The sequence below is a fragment of the Procambarus clarkii genome, chromosome 17 (assembly GCF_040958095.1).
Source record: "Procambarus clarkii isolate CNS0578487 chromosome 17, FALCON_Pclarkii_2.0, whole genome shotgun sequence".
NCBI classification, from domain to species: domain Eukaryota; kingdom Metazoa; phylum Arthropoda; class Malacostraca; order Decapoda; family Cambaridae; genus Procambarus; species Procambarus clarkii.
Window position 1 is genome coordinate 41,718,402 of NC_091166.1, and position 19,732 is coordinate 41,738,133.

General features: G+C 47.2%; 1 protein-coding gene and 1 long non-coding RNA gene across 9 annotated transcripts in view; one reads left to right on the forward strand and one right to left on the reverse strand.

Annotated features, from left to right (window-relative positions):
* Positions 1-19,732, reverse strand: part of Nca (neurocalcin homolog) — a 472,011-nt gene that overhangs the window by 183,051 nt on the left and 269,228 nt on the right. The gene's annotated exons all lie outside the window — the stretch shown is intronic.
* On the forward strand, positions 13,570-16,260 carry LOC138365530 (uncharacterized). Its single transcript, XR_011228895.1, has 2 exons — positions 13,570-15,112; positions 15,503-16,260. It is a non-coding gene; the product is annotated as an uncharacterized lncRNA (long non-coding RNA).

Genomic DNA, 19,732 nt, shown 5'->3' on the forward strand with positions numbered 1-19,732 from the left:
CTTCCTTTTTATCTCATCCCTTTCTCTCATTCGCTTCCTCCCTTCCTCTGTCCTCATCTATTTTATTTTATCTCCTCCCCTTTTTAATCCGTGTCTCTCTCTCTCTCTCTTTTAGTTTCCTTTCCCCACCTCCCCTCTGTTTAATCTCCTTCCCAGTCTCTTCTCCCTGTTTACCTTCTTGTTCAAGTTTTTAGGTCCAAGCCCCCTGATGTTCCTCTTTACTCTCCCCTTCACTTTAGCCACACTTTCTTACCTGCTCTTGTTTGCTGACTCTCCCTAAGCATGTTTGGGTCTGCTCTCCTTCTCTTACTCTTGCTCTCGCTCTCACTCATTCTGGCTTTCTCACTATCACTCATTCTTGCTTTCGCTCTCACTCCCACTCTCTCTGGAGTGAACATGGATGGGATTCTGGGAGTTTTTCTCCCAGAAGTTCTCCCCGGCCCAAGGCCAGGCTCGACTTGTGAGAGCTTGGTCCACCAGGCTGTTGCTTGGAGCAGCCCGCAGGCCCATATATCCACCACAGCCCGGTTGGTCCGGCACTTCTTACAAAAAAAAAAAAAACTGCCAAGTTATTTTTTTCTTGAAGACTTCCACTTTTGTTCCGGGGATATTTCTTATACTTGCTGGGAGGATATTGAACAACGGTGTACCTCTGACCGTTCATACAGTGTTGTCTGCCTATGGCACCTCTACTCTTCATTGGCTCCATTCTGCACTTCCTTCCATATCTTTCGCTTGTGTGCTGTTATTCTACTGCCAAAATTTGGGACCTGGCCCTCCAGTATCCTCCATGTATATATTATTTGATTCTACTCTCGTCTCCGGGCTTTCAGACGATCGCAATAGTTTAGGTACTTTATCGTGTCTGTGTATGCCGTATGTTCTCAGTATTCCCTGTATTCCAGTAATCTCTGCTGGTCTGAAGGGAAATGTGAGCATCAAGCAGTACTCAAGGCGGGACAGCACCGGTGATTTGAGCATTGTGATGGAATCCCTGAATTTAAAGGTGCTCGTAATCTCTCTCTCTCTTGTTCTCTTTCTCATTTATTCTTGCTTTCGCTCTTCCTCTCTCGCTCGTTCTCATTCATACTCTCTTGCTGCTGTACATTTCTCATTACTTGCTCTCGCTGTCTCTCTCTCAATTTTACTTTTTGCCCTAACTGTTACTGTTCCTCATTCGCTCTCTCACTTTTGTTCACTCTCTTTCTCTTTTTCGCTCGTTCTCACCCTTGCATTCGCTCTCTGGCTCGCTCACATACTCTCCCTCAAGTCCGGTGCCTATCTTCACCAGACTAACTTTTACAGGAAGCTCCCTCTCGTCCGGGAAGTGTAAAAACTTCAGACTCTAAAGAGGGGCTGCAGTGCGGCCAGGACTCCCAGATGTTGGTAGATGGGTTGTGGGGGGAGCGGTTACCTTGCAGTTACCTTGTCATGATTTCGGGGCTCAACGTCCCCGCGGCCCGGTCGTCGTCGACCAGGCTTCCTGGTTGCTTGACTGGTCAACCAGGCTGTTGGACGCGGCTGCTCGTGGTCTGACGTATGAGTCACAGCCTGGTTGATCAGGTATCCTTTAGAGGTGTTTGTCAAGTTCTCTCTTGAACACTGTGAGGGGTCGGCCAGTTATGCCCCTTATGTGTAGTGGAAGCGTGTTGAACAGTCTCGGGCCTCTGATGTTGATAGAGTTCTCCCTGAATACCTGTTGCACTTCTGCTCTCAAAGATTTTTATAATGTGCGATGTTAGTGCTATCAGTCTGTAATTTTTTGTCTCAGCCTTATTTCCTCCTTTATGGAGTGGTGCTATCTCTGCTGCTTTTAGTATGTCAGGGATAACGCCAGTATCTAGGGTTTGTCTCCAAAGAATGTGAAGGGCCTGCGATAGTGGTTTTTTACAGTTCTTGATGAATATAGAGTTCCAGGAATCAAGGACTGGTGCAGAGTGCATAGTCATACTGTCTATGGCTTCTTCAAAATCCAGTGGGGGGAGGGGGGTAGGGTGACATCTGATATATGATTTGATGTTGGTATCACATCCATGAAAAATTCATTTGGGTTATCAATCTTCAGTGTATTTAGTGGCTCGCTGAAAACAGTCATAATGATTCCTCAGGATTTCGCTCATTTCATTCGCCTCATTTATAAAAGCACACAAAGGAAACTCGATAAGATTCAGAAGTTTGCGAATAGACTAGTCCGAGAATTGCCAGGAATGGGGTATGAAGAGAGACTGAAGGAACTAATCCTGGCGACGCCAGAAAAAAAAGTAGAAATAGGGGAGACATGATGGACGTATCAAATACCTAGAGGGATTGAGTGAGTAGACACAAAGAGGAAATACCATTAGAACAATAATATGAATACCATTAGAAGAAATGGGCTAATCTTTCAGCAAAATTAACATCTCCTACTCAGGTGAATAGGAAATGTTAGAATGTTTTAATTTAGAGTGAACTACAGGAGCAGGCTGCAGAAAACTACATAACTCATTTTAGAAGAAGACATGATAGGGAAATTGGTCAGAAGTGTTTGCCTGAAAGGCGGGAGTTAAGGCTCAATCTTACAGCCACAAATAGGTGAGTACATACATACATGCATACATACATACATACATACATACATACATACATACATACACACACACACACACAATATGATAGAGCCCAGAAGGCTCAGGAATCTGTACACCAGTTGATTGACGGTTGAAAGGCGGGACCAAAGAGCCAAAGCTTAGCCCCCGCAAGCACAATTGGGTGAGTACACACACACACACACACACACACACACACACACACACACACACACACACACACACACACACACGACACACGACACACGACACACACACACACACACACACACACGACACACACACACACGACACACACACACACACACACACGACACACACCCACACACACACACACACACACACCCACACACACACGACACACACACACACACGACACACACACACACACGACACACACACACACACACGACACACACACACACACACACACACACACACACACACACACACACACGACACACACACACACACACACACACACACACACACACACACATACACACACACCCACACACACACACGACACACACACACACACACACACACACACACACACACACACACACACACACACACACACACACACACACACAAACAGGATAACAATCACATTCACAAAAAAAGCTCTAGAAATTGTTTTCCCCTCGTTCGTATGCTTCCAAGATTCCCCTAGTTGTTTAGGACAATAGAATATGCAAATGAACTCCGCACGGTAACTGTAAACAGGTTTGAGTAAACAGGGAGCAGGAGGTCGCTCCGCTGCTCGCGCGCACCCTGGGTCTAGGAGAAGACTTCCTCCAGGATACTCTGCAACGGTGGAGTAGTGCTCTTAGGAGCGTTCTGGGAGGGTTCCATCTCCTTTGAACTTCTTGGCGACTTTAAGGTAAGACCCGAGCATGTGGGGGTGGTATAGAGGTGACATTATGGTGTCTACTCACCTAGTTGTGCTTGCGGGGGTTGAGCTTTAGCTCTTTGGTCCCGCCTCTCAACCGTCAATCAACAGGTGTACAGGTTCCTGAGCCTATTGGGCTCTATCATATCTACACTTGAAACTGTGTATGGAGTCAGCCTCCACCATATCACTCCCTAGCCTGTGTGTGTGTGTGTGTGTGTGTGTGTGTGTGTGTGTGTGTGTGTGTGTGTGTACTCACCTAATTGTGCTTGCTGGGGTTGAGCTCTGGCTCTTTGGTCAGAGAACACTGTATGAACATCAGAAATCCATTTGCTGTTAAATTTCCTCCTAGCAACTATAAGAAATATTGCCGGAATTAAAGCGAAAGTCTTCAAGGAAAAAAACTGGATAGTTTTCTTCAAGAAGTGCCGGACCAACCGGGGCTGTGGTAGATGTATGAGCCTGCGGGCCGCTCCAAGCAACAGCCTGTTGGACCAAGCTCTCGCAAGTCAAGCCTGGCCCCGGGTCGGGCTTGGGGAGAAGAAGAACTCCCAGAACTTTCTCCAGGGACAATCCAAGTACACCAACTCAACCCGTCCCCCGTCAATTCCATCCCCGTCAATTCCATCACCTCCACCCCACTCCCCCCACCATCACCTCCACCCCCCTATCATCACCTCCACCCCCCCCACCATCACCTCCACCCCCCCACCATCATCTCCACCCCCCTATCATCACCTCCACCCCCCCACCATCACCTCCACCCCCCCCACCCAGCTTTAACGACATCATCATAAAGCCAAGTTGCGTTAGCCCTGTTAGTGGGTGTTTGTACTTCATTATATCTTATTTTTCTCAGTTGCCATAGCAACGAGGTCATCACCATCAACAAGCTTTACAGTGACGTATATTACTTGATGCTCCCCTCGTTACTCTCCCTCGCCTCCCTTCCTCCTGACCTTCCTGTCCTCCTGCCCTTCCTGTCCTCCCCTTCCTCCTGACTTTCCTGTCCTCCCCTTCCTCCTGACCTTCCTGTCCTCCTGACCTTCCTGTCCTCCCCTTCCTCCTGACCTTCCTGTCCTCCCCTTCCTCCTGACCTTCCTGTCCTCCCCTTCCTCCTGACTTTCCTGTCCTCCCCTTCCTCCTGACCTTCCTGTCCTCCCCTTCCTCCTGACCTTCCTGTCCTCCCCTTCCTCCTGACCTTCCTGTTCTCCCCTTCCTCCTGACCTTTCTGATCTTCCAACTTCCTGATCTTTCTTCTAAGAGTCCTCCTGCTTGTCCTGCTAATACTCCCCCCTTCCCGAGATCTTCCTCTTGATCTTCCATGTTCTTTATCGTGTTCTTCCTCCTGTATACTTCTCTTATCGCATCCCACATCCCATCTCAGCCTCCATCATCATCTTCCTCTCCCTCACACACACAGCTTCCAAGCCCCTTCCCACAAACCTGAGGGGGATGGAAAGGGGTGGATGGGAGGGGGTGGGTGTTGATGGGATGGAGGAGATGGGAGGGGTCACTGCACCCGGTGATGCCTCTCAACATCACCTTCCTTCATTTCACGCCTTTGTTCCCAAGAGTTGGTAATGAGTCGGTGCCACTCTGTATATGTCCCCCCCCCACCCTGCCTTCACACTAGCCGCCCCCCCACCCCCACCCTTTTTAGAGGGGGGGGGAGGAGGAGTAAAGAGGATGGAGTTCTCTTTGGAGTCCCATCAGTTCTAGTAGGTAAAGGGGAAATGAATAGAAATTTCCCCATCTTTACAAGTTTAGAAATTGGGAAATACAGTGAGAGTTATGAAAGCAGGCGGGCTGTCCGCCTTGCTGACACGATGTGTGGGTGTTGGCAGCTAAGTTTGCTCCCTCTTGTCAAGGGAGCTGTGAGTGTGTGTGAGAGGTTCTTCACATGTGTTTCACCATATATGGATGTCTATAGATGAATACGGTGTAGCATTCTTATACTGTATACACACTCTAATGCTTCCATACATGTTAAGTTTTTCTGTTTAAGGCTATTTATTTTATTATTATTATTTGCGTATATATTATATATATATATATATATATATATATATATATATATATATATATATATATATATATATATATATATATATATATAAATATATATACCACCTAGGGGTGGTAGGAGAGGAAAAGATTAAAGTATTCAGTGAGAATCCACAAGATCTTCTCTGAACACTATTTATTTTCTTTTTCGATGATGTGGGTCCCTTTAATTAAACCAGTGGTGGTACCCCTAAATATATATATATATATATATATATATATATATATATATATATATGCGAACAAGCTTGAATGGTCCCCAGGACAATATGCAACTGAAAACTCACACCCCAGAAGTGACTCGAACCCATACTCCCAGAAGCAACGCAACTGGTATGTACAAGACGCCTTAATCCACTTGACCATCACGACCGGACATAATGAGGTGATAGCCGAGGCTATTTGAACCACCCCACCGCCGGCACTCGGATAGTAATCTTGGGCATAGCATTTTACCAAATCACCTCATTATATATATATATATATATATATATATATATATATATATATATATATATATATATATATATATATATATATTATTTGGGTGACATCACCTCATATATATAGATATATATATATATATATATATATATATATATATATATATATATATATATATATATATATATATATATATATATATTATTTGGGTGACATCGACAGCGTATGTGATGTATTCTCCATGTTGGGGTTGGGGTAGGTCAGCTGCATAGATGTTGAATAGAGTGGGAGAGAGGCAGCTTCCTTGTGGTACTCCACTTTTTAGTTCTATTACGTCACCCAAGTAGCTGCCGATATTGATCCTAGCAGTTCTGTTGTCTATAGAGCTGCAGAGCGTAAGCAGTAAATAAAGGGGGAGCCGCACCCCAACCCTCACACTCGCCCCCCTCACCCCATCTCCTCACCGTGCAAATAAATCAGATCAGTTTCAGAATTATGCTGCTGACTCAGATGAGCTCCGCGAAAACACAGAGAGCATCAATTAAGCGCTTGAAGTGCCATCTATATCCCACTCAAGCTCCAAGAGACACTTCGAAGCTCTCTTATCACGAGAGAAAACAAATGAGCCCCGCCATAATTTTCTTAAAAGTAAGAATATGGAACGTCGCAAGAAGGGCTGACCTCCTTCCCAGCAGGTCCAACACTGTTCACGGGACTGTGAGATTCGTTGGTGTTAAAGAACAGGTGAATCTAAGTGATAACAAGCCACAGAAAATCAAACTACAGGAGAACCAAAGCGGCATCAAACGGCAAAGTTGATTCAAAGCTCAACTTTGATTATTTGAAGTCGTTCAAAGCTCGTCAAAGAAAGCGCAAATTTTACCACAATTAAGGACCATTGCTGCACATTTTAAGAACAGTGGCGGACCCGCATTAAGGAAAATGTGAAAGCCAACGGTAAGTATTCAAGAAAATCAAGAAAACTCATAAGTAAACCATACTATCGAGTCGAACAATGAAGAGTAAACCATTAAGGGAGTAGACCTGTAAACCAAAAACGCTCCTGCCGGGTCTTCACGGCGCGGGGTACCTCTCAACTGACCCACTTAGCGGGGATGATGCCCAAACGCTTCCAACTGGCGGAATAAGAATAGCAGTGGAACAGCTTACGGTTTACCCCTCTCCCACCCCCATGCTTGTGAGAGATGTGTGACAGGTCCTTCGTCAGGTGAGAGTGTAGGCGGACAGGTGGAGGTTACCTTGCGTTGATACCGGGGGTCAACGTCCCAGCGGCCCGGTCTCTGATTGGGCCGGGGGAGGACCAGACCTGGTTGTTCTCCAGTTATTAAAATAATGATATATTGCTACAGGCTGCTTCCTGTGTGTGTGTGTGTGTGTGTGTGTGTGTGTGTGTGTGTGTGTGTGTGTGTGTGTGTGTGTGTGTGTGTGTGTGTGTGTGTGTGTGTGTGTGTGTAAAAAATTATTGACAGTTGAGAGGCGGGCCCAAAGAGCCAGCTCAACCCCCGCAAGCACAACTAGGTGAGTACACACACACACACACACACACACACACACACACTACCTATATTGCGGCGAATGTATTAGAACAAATTAAATGATCAAAGAGACGCCAACTACATTTAATTACTAAACTGCCTTCAGATCATTCAGGAGACCTGACAACAGAATATCTTCTCACACAGAAATCAAATAGTTTCGAAATAAATTTATTCTGATTAAATTAGTCAGCTGGAAAATTAGATTTCTGACAACTATCTAATATTTCCTTGACTTTCACAGCCGAGCTAAAGATGACTTTTTCTCAAGTTTATTTAAGACGTTAAGAAGTATCCGGTGATAGGCCAGAGAGGTGAGGGAGAGGGAGAGTTAGGGAGGGGTACGTACATTACCTACATATTAGGTACATAACATTAGGCCATAAATACAACATAATACTCCCTGTGTGTACACCGTCATTTGTCATTTGACTAATCCCCCATCCCCCCAATCAAGGGGGAGATTGGGGTAAAGGATTGTTGGGGACTTGGAGGGTATGGGGAAGAGGGGCAAGGCGGGACAGGTGGTTCTTGGGAGAGAAGACATACATGGGAAGTAGAGGAGGGCATGAAGGCTCAGGGGTGAAGGAGGTACAAGGGATCAGAAACCCCTTCTACCAACTTGAGCAGGAATGAGAGGGGAAGGTGCTCCAGTGGACACGGGAACACACTCAGTCACCACCAGCAGGAGACATAGTGAGTGGGGAGATGTCTCCAGTGGAGTCCCACAGGGGTCAGTATTAGCACCGAGCCTGGTCCTTGTCTATGTCAAGGAGAAACCGCTAAGTTACTTAGAACTATAGAGCACTAACAAGGTGGTATGAGGACAAGGAGCCAAGATGTGTGTCAAGTCGGTCCTCAAGCCGGTCGGCCGAGCGGACAGCACACTGGATTTGTGATCCTGTGGTCCTGGGTTCGATCCCAGGCGCCGGCGAGAAACAATGGGCAGAGTTTCTTTCACCCTATGCTCCTGTTACCTAGCAGTAAAATAGGTACCTGGGTGTTAGTCAGCTGTCACGAGCTGCTTCCTGGGGGTGGAGGCCTGGTCGAGGACCGGGCCGCGGGGACACTAAAGCCCCGAAATCATCTCAAGATAATCCCTTGGGACATCGGGGTATGGAACACCGACCTTGCAAGAAGCATGGCCTTCCTTCTAACAAACAAGTGGCTGCTATTGACTATATTTGACCGTTACAAGAAAACATTCCAATACTTCAATATATTTTACTCACATTGAAAGCAAATTAAAAATTCAATTTTCCATTTTGTATGAAAACTTGCTTAATTGTTTTTAATTGATTTCTAAGCTCTGAATAATTTTTTAAAAGGAGTACAACAATGTTACCAATCGCAACTGCAACTGATAATGATCAAGTTGCATGTCTGCGAGTCCTAATAACCGAGTCGTGATAACTTGTTAGAGTGGCCTTCACACACCTGGACCAGCCCACAACACAAGCTGGGTATAACACACAACCTGTCCTCACACTTCATGCATCCCAACTGTGACGCTTTACACCGTCAAAATTACGGTGTAATAGAGAAATTTAAACCAGCGTATTAATGACGTTGTTGTTGTTGTTTCAGATTTAGCTACTCAGAACAAAGTGTCCATGTAGCACGGGCTATGGTGAGCCCGTAGGTATTAATGACGCTTTCTCGGACTAATAACCATCTGTCTCTGTAGGTCAGGTGAGCTGCTTACTGTTATGATCTCAGCCTGCAGGAGAAACGAGTCTCCCTTCTTGAGAGTTATTCAGCAAGCCTGACCTAACTAGAAGGTCTAGCAAGTATTGAGGTGATAACGCATATGTAAAATAGTTGGTTGGATATGTGTAACAGTTTGAGATTATGGGCAATGCAGAAGAAAATAGATAAATGACTGGCTAGGAGATGTGGACATTTTGCTGAAGGCTTGAGGCTCGCTTCTGGAGGACCTTGACCTCACTTGAGTGCCAGACATCGCAGGGGGAAGCCGCGCTTCGTTGAGCTCCCGTCAGAAGGGAACCCCTAGTGATATATCTCTAAGAGAAGAGAAGTGTGCAGACGTGCCAGCTGTGGAATCGAGCTGGGGACGTGTGGTCTCAAGTCGTAGACGATAATTAGTGAATATTAAGCCGCCCGGAGGCATTATTGTGGGCTGTGTGGAGCGCCCTGACCAGGCGCCGTCAGAGGAAAAGCGCCCTCGACCAGTTAATCTGTGGTAAGCACGATATACGCCAGTTCATAGTGATTGCATTGTAGTTGGTCGTGTGCCCAGCGACAGTAGCGATGTTTATTTATAAGTTAGACATGTTTTAATAAGGCAGAAGGCCTGAAATAGGAGAGTGAAGAGGGAGGAACACGGAGCGACGTCCGTCCTCTCTGAGCGCTGGCGGACGACTGAGGGAGCCGGCTCCGGATGGAGGAAGACCCTCCCAGCGAGTGAGGACGCCGCCGCCAGGCGAGGTGGAGTATGGACCCGCCCAAAACGGGGGAGTCCACTCTCACTGTATGTAGAGAACAGATAGAGGTTTGAGGCAAGCATATTGTGTGGTTATTTTTGTTTATGTGTTAAAGGGGAACATTTTATTGGAGTGTCGATGGGTTGCAGGTTTGTCTTTTGGGGAAGAAGTTGCTGAGAACTTCGAAGCCAGCAGATGAAGTAGCTGATGAGACTCCAAGGTAGTGGAGCAGAGGACCTCGAGCTGTGAGGAGAAGCAGCAGTGAAGAGGAGTGTCACGTGCTTCTGTAGAGGTGGTGAAGCACCATAGTTACTCGAGGAAACTTCATGGTGTAGCAGCCAAGAGAGCTGTGGAAGAACCTAACAGAAGGGTGAAGCACCGTAGTTGCACAAGGAAACTTCATGATAGCAGCCTGGAGGAGCTGCAGAGGATCCTGGTAGTGAAGCCCGGCAGAACCTAAGGATATTAGGGTTGTGAACTTCCAGAGGTGGAAGGGGAAGTTCTGGTGGATTACTAGTAGGGAGTTGATAGTGTTTGGTTGTCAGTAGCGTGCAAGACGCAGTGAGAGGTGAGTGACTGTTGGCATTCTTGCGTCAAGGAGTTTTTTTATACTGAAGTATCAATGAACATTTATACTGGTATATGTTATTGCATTCAAATGCTGGTTTTCTATATATATATGTTATCTTGCTGATGGTGCAACAGTGTGTGGGCTTGACCAACTTGAGGAAGTTAATAGTATCAGGTGGTAAACCAGGAGGTAGGATACCACTTGATAAGCTGATAATAGAGTTCTGATGGTATTGGAGTGCAACCTGATTGTGATATTATAGAGTATAGGATTCATTATTATTATATGTGTGTATGTATCGTGTATGTGCTTTGTTCAGTAAATGTGTCATAATTTGCTGGTGTTTGCCCTTGTCCTAGTGAGGCTTCCCAGGAGGTAGTAAAGAAGGAGAGAGAGAGAGAGAAAGAACCATGAACCACTGCTGTGGACAGGGTAGGAGGTAATACTAGTAAGTCATAGGGGGATTGAGGAGATCATATCTCATAAGGAGAGAGTGGGGAGTCACAGCGGCTCGAGTGGGTGTGTGCACGTGACGACGAGGCTAAGTGTTGGAGCCGCATCCCCTGAACGTGTGACGTTGAGCCCCTCTCCAAGAGCCAGAAGCGCCAAGGGTGATCTCCTAGTATAAGCACTCTACCGAGTTGTGGGTTGGGTTGTCCGTAGAGGAGGATCAACGACGACTACACCAACCAACCCACAGTATATAATAAATTGGGGGCCTGTCCGGGAGAGTGAACTGACACACCCACACCCTGTCCAAGAGTGGATTTGTACACCCTTGCTGAAATAAACTGTGTGACCGCAGGTGTATATTCTCTCTCTTGGGAAGACTCACAGGACAAGGATGGATAAGGTGCAAACGTTTGTGGAGTCAAGCAAGCCCGAGGACTTGGAAGGTTGCACGAGGGATCAATTGAAACAAATAGCAGAAAAATGTGGCATCAGGTTGAAAGCATCTAAAGTAGCTGGGATGAAGGATGAGATCCTGAGGCAGTTGAGAGCCAGAAGTGAAGCGGCAGAACAAGGAGCCCAGGAAGGAGCTGAAAGTAGAAAGGAGGATGATGGGCAGGATGAAGTGAGATCCCAGGGATCGAGTAGGAGCAGCAAGAGTAGCCGCAGTAGCAGGAGTAGCCGAAATAGGAGCTTGGAGAGATTCCAGTTAGAGCTCCAGATGCAGCAACAACGAGAGGACAAGGAGAGACAGTTCCAGCTGGAAAAGATGAAATTAGAACTCCAGATGAAAAATGAAGCAGAGAAGGAAAAAGAAAAAACCAGACTGGAAATAGAAAAAGAGAAAGCAAGACTAGAGGTCGAAAAAGAAAAAGCCCAGGTCGAAAAAGAAAAAGCCCAGGTCGAAAAAGAAAAAGAGAGAACAAAACAAATGCAGATAGAAGCGAATAGAACCTTGGCTGAGCAAAGGATTGAACATGGGTTGCCAGAGAGCACCACCCAGGTATCACACCCACCAGATGTTAGGGTTAGGGAGAAGGACATTCCCTTGTTTGTTCCCGAAGAGGCAGAGAGCTTTTTCGAGCACTTTGAAAAAGTAGCCAGTATCAAGGAGTGGCCACAGGAGGAATGGGCCCAGCTGGTCCAGTTAAGATTGACCGGTGCAGCCAGGGAGGCATACACCCAATTGTCACTGGAAGAGTGCCAGGATTATGCCACAGTAAAGAGCAGCATATTGCGCTCGTTTCAGTTAACCCCAGAAGCTTATAGGAAGCGCTTCAGAGAGATGGTGAAAGTTGGAGCATGTACGTTTGCTGAGACAGCAAGAGATCTGGAAAGACGATTCCAGAAGTGGATTGAGGCTGCTGGAGTTGGATCTTATGCTGACCTGAAGCAACTGATGGTCATGGAGAAGTTCTTGGAGATGATGCATCCCGAAACAAAGTTCAAGATCCAAGAAGCAGGGATAATGGAGGTGAAAGATGCCGCAGATAGGGCGGATATGATTACTGAAGCGTACAAGAGCTTGAGGGAGAACAGAGTGAGAAGTGAGGCGAGATGCAGCAATGGCAGATCCAATGGAGTCTGGGGAGGAAGAAATTATGAGAAACCCAGAGGAGTCTGGGGTGAGAAAAATTTTGATAAATGGGCAGATAAAAGTAAGTACCCTAAAACTCAGAAGAGTAGGTCGCGCACTTCATCTGAAAGTGAAGATGGAGGAGCTAAACGAGAAACTGATCGGTATCCGGGAAATCAAGAGTCCAGTAAAGCTCCACAGAGTACGAGTAGTACGTCTGGCCCGAGGAACTCCAATACGAGTGGGCAGAGTCAGAGCCGCTTTGGTACATATAGAAGAGATTTTTCCCAGATGAGATGTTACAATTGTAACGGATTGGGTCACGTGATGCGAGATTGTCGGCAGGGCAAGAGAGTTGTGACCCTGGCCATGTGTGACCCCCGAAGTAAATATACTAATGTGTTCCGAGACAAACCACAGAAGGTGAACTTAGTGAACGAGAGGTATAGGCCATTCATGAGCAAAGGTTGGATCAGTGTAGGAGGCCAACCTGAGGTAGAAGTTGGTATCTTAAGAGATACCGGAGCTAATCAGAGCTTGATTGCGAGAAGCCTGATTGGGGATGGTCGACGGTTAGCTGGCAGTGGGAAGGTGAAAGTATATGGGTTATTGTCTGAGAGTGACATGCCCGTATGTACTGTCCAGCTAAGGTCGGAATATGTGTCGGCGGAGGTGATGTTGGGAGTGTGCCCCGACATACCTATTCCAGGAGTCCAAGTGATCCTGGGGAATGACTTGTGCGGGACAAAGGTGTTGCCGAGAGTCGTAGCGGAGACTGTGCCAGAGGAGTGCCCAGAAGGCCACTGCACGTGTGGGACACCTGAGAGTGTGAACCTGACTGACATCCGAGGAGATGCGTCAGGAGACCGCCAAGCCATTGAGTACCCTGTCTCGGTAGTGATGAAGACAGAGGTGGCCGACGAGGAAGACACTGGAGAAGGTGAGACAGTGTCGATTAAACCGGTGGAAGATATCGATGTAGATATATCATGGCTGTTTGATGAAGGTCCAGCCCAGGAAAATGAAGTCTCGGTGAGGTCAAAAGTGAAGATGGCCCAGCCGAAGAAGAATCAGGTGAAGAGAGCGGACCTGAGTAGAGCCCGGACTGCTGAAATTAAGAGTCGGAAGGCGAATGCAACTGTGCTGAGTAGGAATGAGGAAGGATGTGGACAGACTGAAGACGGGAATAGAGCGTCAAGTGGTCCACGAGCACAGAGGCATCTGGATAGTAGAGTTAAGTTGTTTGAGATGTCAGGAGTCGACATGTTTCACAGAAAACGTGGAGGAGAGATAGTGAAGAAGAGTAATAGCCGGGAAAATGAAAGGAGAAGAGACAGTATGTGTGGAGAGATGCTTACGAGCACTTTGGGAGAGGCAAAGCGACATGTATGGTCGAGTGCTGTTGGATGTAGTGCAGTGCTCGAAGAAACTTTTAGGGAACGAAGAAGAGTCGAAGGAGAAGAAATGGAGTGGTATAGAAGTGAAAAGTGTAGGAAGAGGATGATGATGCAAGCATGGAGGGATAGAAGAAAGCCGAGGACTCGATGGAAGTCAGACAGGATGAGATCTTGGATAAATGCGGAGACGCAAGGGAGGATCGTCGGTGAAGACGAGGAAGTGAAGTATGATGACAGGAGGCGGAAGTATAACGGCAGTAGATGGAAGTGTGAAGACGACAGAGGAGGTACAGACAGTAGATGTCTGACTCTGGACGGGAAGAGAAGAAGACGAGGAAACGGAGGGTGGAGACAGTAAGTAGAGTGGACCAATGGATTGCAGGCGTCCAAGGAGGACAGCCTAGCCAAGAGGTGCCAGAGAGGTCAAATCGTTTATGAGAAGATCATGTTTCTGGCGAGTTGTGAGCCAGATGTTGCAAGGAGCAACGAACTAATTGTAGACTCCTAAGGGAGTACGTAAGCAGATCAACCGTTCGAACCAATCGGTTGAAGAACGAGACAGTGTGGTGGCGGATGTATTATCCCGAGCTTTGCCACTGGAATAACTCTCAAAAATAAGGGGAGGGGAGTGTTATGATCTCAGCCTGCAGGAGAAACGAGTCTCCCTTCTTGAGAGTTATTCAGCAAGCCTGACCTAACTAGAAGGTCTAGCAAGTATTGAGGTGATAACGCATATGTAAAATAGTTGGTTGGATATGTGTAACAGTTTGAGATTATGGGCAATGCAGAAGAAAATAGATAAATGACTGGCTAGGAGATGTGGACATTTTGCTGGAGGCTTGAGGCTCGCTTCTGGAGGACCTTGACCTCACTTGAGTGCCAGACATCGCAGGGGGAAGCCGCGCTTCGTTGAGCTCCCGTCAGAAGGGAACCCCTAGTGATATATCTCTAAGAGAAGAGAAGTGTGCAGACGTGCCAGCTGTGGAATCGAGCTGGGGACGTGTGGTCTCAAGTCGTAGACGATAATTAGTGAATATTAAGCCGCCCGGAGGCATTATTGTGGGCTGTGTGGAGCGCCCTGACCAGGCGCCGTCAGAGGAAAAGCGCCCTCGACCAGTTAATCTGTGGTAAGCACGATATACGCCAGTTCATAGTGATTGCATTGTAGTTGGTCGTGTGCCCAGCGACAGTAGCGATGTTTATTTATAAGTTAGACATGTTTTAATAAGGCAGAAGGCCTGAAATAGGAGAGTGAAGAGGGAGGAACACGGAGCGACGTCCGTCCTCTCTGAGCGCTGGCGGACGACTGAGGGAGCCGGCTCCGGATGGAGGAAGACCCTCCCAGCGAGTGAGGACGCCGCCGCCAGGCGAGGTGGAGTATGGACCCGCCCAAAACGGGGGAGTCCACTCTCACTGTATGTAGAGAACAGATAGAGGTTTGAGGCAAGCATATTGTGTGGTTATTTTTGTTTATGTGTTAAAGGGGAACATTTTATTGGAGTGTCGATGGGTTGCAGGTTTGTCTTTTGGGGAAGAAGTTGCTGAGAACTTCGAAGCCAGCAGATGAAGTAGCTGATGAGACTCCAAGGTAGTGGAGCAGAGGACCTCGAGCTGTGAGGAGAAGCAGCAGTGAAGAGGAGTGTCACGTGCTTCTGTAGAGGTGGTGAAGCACCATAGTTACTCGAGGAAACTTCATGGTGTAGCAGCCAAGAGAGCTGTGGAAGAACCTAACAGAAGGGTGAAGCACCGTAGTTGCACAAGGAAACTTCATGATAGCAGCCTGGAGGAGCTGCAGAGGATCCTGGTAGTGAAGCCCGGCAGAACCTAAGGATATTAGGGTTGTGAACTTCCAGAGGTGGAAGGGGAAGTTCTGGTGGATTACTAGTAGGGAGTTGATAGTGTTTGGTTGTCAGTAGCGTGCAAGACGCAGTGAGAGGTGAGTGACTGTTGGCATTCTTGCGTCAAGGAGTTTTTTTATACTGAAGTATCAATGAACATTTATACTGGTATATGTTATTGCATTCAAATGCTGGTTTTCTATATATATATGTTATCTTGCTGATGGTGCAACAGTGTGTGGGCTTGACCAACTTGAGGAAGTTAATAGTATCAGGTGGTAAACCAGGAGGTAGGATACCACTTGATAAGCTGATAATAGAGTTCTGATGGTATTGGAGTGCAACCTGATTGTGATATTATAGAGTATAGGATTCATTATTATTATATGTGTGTATGTATCGTGTATGTGCTTTGTTCAGTAAATGTGTCATAATTTGCTGGTGTTTGCCCTTGTCCTAGTGAGGCTTCCCAGGAGGTAGTAAAGAAGGAGAGAGAGAGAGAGAAAGAACCATGAACCACTGCTGTGGACAGGGTAGGAGGTAATACTAGTAAGTCATAGGGGGATTGAGGAGATCATATCTCATAAGGAGAGAGTGGGGAGTCACAGCGGCTCGAGTGGGTGTGTGCACGTGACGACGAGGCTAAGTGTTGGAGCCGCATCCCCTGAACGTGTGACGTTGAGCCCCTCTCCAAGAGCCAGAAGCGCCAAGGGTGATCTCCTAGTATAAGCACTCTACCGAGTTGTGGGTTGGGTTGTCCGTAGAGGAGGATCAACGACGACTACACCAACCAACCCACAGTCTATAATATTACAGACGAACCATTCTCATTAAGAACAACAATTAAGAACAACAACTTCAAATTTGACGCTCGTCGAACCCTGAGAAAGAGTTCACGAAGGTATCAAAACCCAGTTGTTGGGGTGGAAATAAACAGGCTTGAGTGGAAACAAATGGGCTTGGATGTATTTAAATGGGTTTGAATGGAAATAAATAGGTTTGGGTGGATATAAATGGGAGATGCCTCATATTAGCCAACAGGCTTTCTTCAGTTTCATTTATTGTGAAATTCTTATGTTAAGGAATGCCACTAAAAATAATGAACAAGAAACTGTTAACAAACTTGCTCACGTAAATCTTTCACACAATGTTCACAATAGTCCTGTTGAAAAGCAACGGCTCCAATACACACCCGGGGATAGACTGGTAAATATATTCACCTGTCACTGCACCTATATGTTTACCACATTTCTAACCCTGTCAGTCCATGGAGGACACAAGAAAATGTACATATGCTGGTTAGCATTGTAAATGTGTGGCCACGTCTGTGGTAGCAAATAATAATAATAATAAAAAAAACTGCAGATCAGTGACATGGTATGAACAACATTGATCCAAATCAGACTGGACAGAGCTCTGCGGTCCATAGAAGACTGCTCCATCCCCCCCCCAACCAAAGGATCGTAATGCTCTAAGTCTGTCTGTCTGCTCATAAACTCGGCTTCACAAGCCATAGTAAACTACAATGCGTCCGAACGCGTAACCACCTGGCTACAAATGACAATACAAAAGGTTAATAAAGTGGTTTACATTCCGGGTATACATAAACATGCGCTCCACCTACCACAGTAATGAAGAGCTCCGTCCTTATCGGCACTTTTTCACTCACCTGTAAGACAAGAAATAAAAACACATTAGATACATAACATTAGGCCACATGTAACACAGTGCTCCCTGTGTGTGTATATACATCTTTATGGGTAGAGTCATTTGTCTATCCAGTTGGCTAGTTGGTTGTAAACATTGTTTCTGGCTGGCCCGCCATGCTTCAGTGGGGTTGGTGGTGGTGGTGCTGGTGGTGGTGGTTGGTAGTTAGTGGTAGGTGGTAATGGTTGTGATAGTGGTAGGTGGTGATGGTTGTGATGGTGGTAGGAGTGATACTAGTGGTGGTGGTGGTGGTAGGAGTGATGATGGTGGTGGTGGTAGGAGTGATGATGGTGGTGGTAGTAGGGGGTGATGGTTGTGATGGTGGTAGGAGTGATAGTAGTGGTGGTGGTAGGAGTGATAGTAGTGGTGGTGGTAGGAGTGATGATGGTGGTGGTAAGGGTGGGAGTGATGTTGGTGGTGGGAGTGGTGGGGGTGGTGGTACACAGTCCGGGGATCGAACCAGACGCCGCGTCGCCCAAATCCTTCATATATTCACACTTATTTGTGCTCCTCGCCGCCGCCTCTAGCTGTACCCCCCTCCCCCCAGTCACACCTCTAATGGTTAAAACCCCCCCTCACCATTATCCCTCCCCCCCTCCTAACAGCCACCTCAACAACAACACGCAAGTACTAAATCAAAATTGAGTTTATTGAGCTTTATTATTGGCTAAGCTGTCATAACATTCTCGTACATTCGTATTTGAGCCTCTCTTCCTTTTACCCCATTCCTTCTTTCATTTGTGTGAGCGCGTACCTGCGCGGGTACCTTGTAATCTGGTACCTTGTAATGGTAACAATTAATGCACAGTGATTCACTGTTAATGCACAGTGATTCACTGAACATGAAGGCGAGCTCACATATCCACTAAAACCCGGTTGGTCCGGTATTTCCAGCAGGAACTTTTGTCTGTTTTAAACACGTCCACCACTGGTGTGGCCACGCCGTCAGCTACACGTCCACCACTGGTGTGGCCACGCCGCCAGCTACACGTCCACCACTGGTGTGGTCACGACGCCAGCTACAGCGAGCCTCATTTCCCTGATAATCACCAGGGAAGGTTGGCCCCGGGCCAACTGCAAGAAAAATGAGAGGTTGGATAACAAGAACCTTTCACACTAGAGATGCTATACCGATGATGATACTCTTCAAGACGCTAGTGCTCTCTAGAGTGGAGTATTGTTGCACAATGACAGCCCCTTCAAAGCTGGAGAAATTGCTGACCTGGAGAGCGTGCAGAGATCCTTTACTGCTAGAATCCACTCAATACAACTTCTAAACTATTGGGACCGATTTAAATGCCTAAATCTATATTCTTTTGAGCGCAGGCGGGAGAGATACATAATAATTTACACATGGAAAATAGTAGAGGGGCTGGTCCCAAACCTGAACACAGAAATAACACCACATGAGACCAGGAGGCATGGCAGGATGTGCAGAATACCCCCGTTGAAGAGCAGAGGTGCAACACGCACTCTGAGAGAGAACTCTATCAACATCAGAGGCCCGAGACTGTTCAACACGCTTCCACAACACATATACCGCGGCCCTGTCAGAGACCCCGGGAACCAACGCAAGGTAACCCACATCTGCCACCCATCTCCAAAGCAAGAATCGTGCACCGCCAGCACATCACCGCCAGCACATCACCGCCAGCACATCACCGCCAGCACATCACCGCCAGCACATCAATAACGAACAAAAACCACAACAATCTCCATCGCCACTCTACCTACGGGAGCCGGTCGGCCGAGCGGACAGCACGCTGGACTTGTGGTCCTGGGTCCGATCCCAGGCGCCGGCGAGAAACAATGGGCAGAGTTTCTTTCACCCTATGCCCCTGTTACCTAGCAGTAAAATAGGTACCTGGGTGTTAGTCAGCTGTCACGGGCTGCTTCCTGGGGATGGAGGCCTGGTCGAGGACCAGGCCGCGGGGACACTAAAAAGCCCCGAAATCCTCACAAGATATACCACTCCACCACCAGCGCCACCCATCCCCTACGCCCGGCACCCACAACACCCATCTCATCCCCTTGTCACCGTGCCAACTAGACCCTATGTTACAAACCCTTTTACCACCGTCCCGGGATGTCCAGAGTCCTCCCTTGCTCGACAGACAGATCCTGGCGGCCAGCGCGCCACGCACGGACCAAAGAGCCTGAGCTCAACTCCTGCAAGCACAACTAGGTGAGTACGCACAAGGT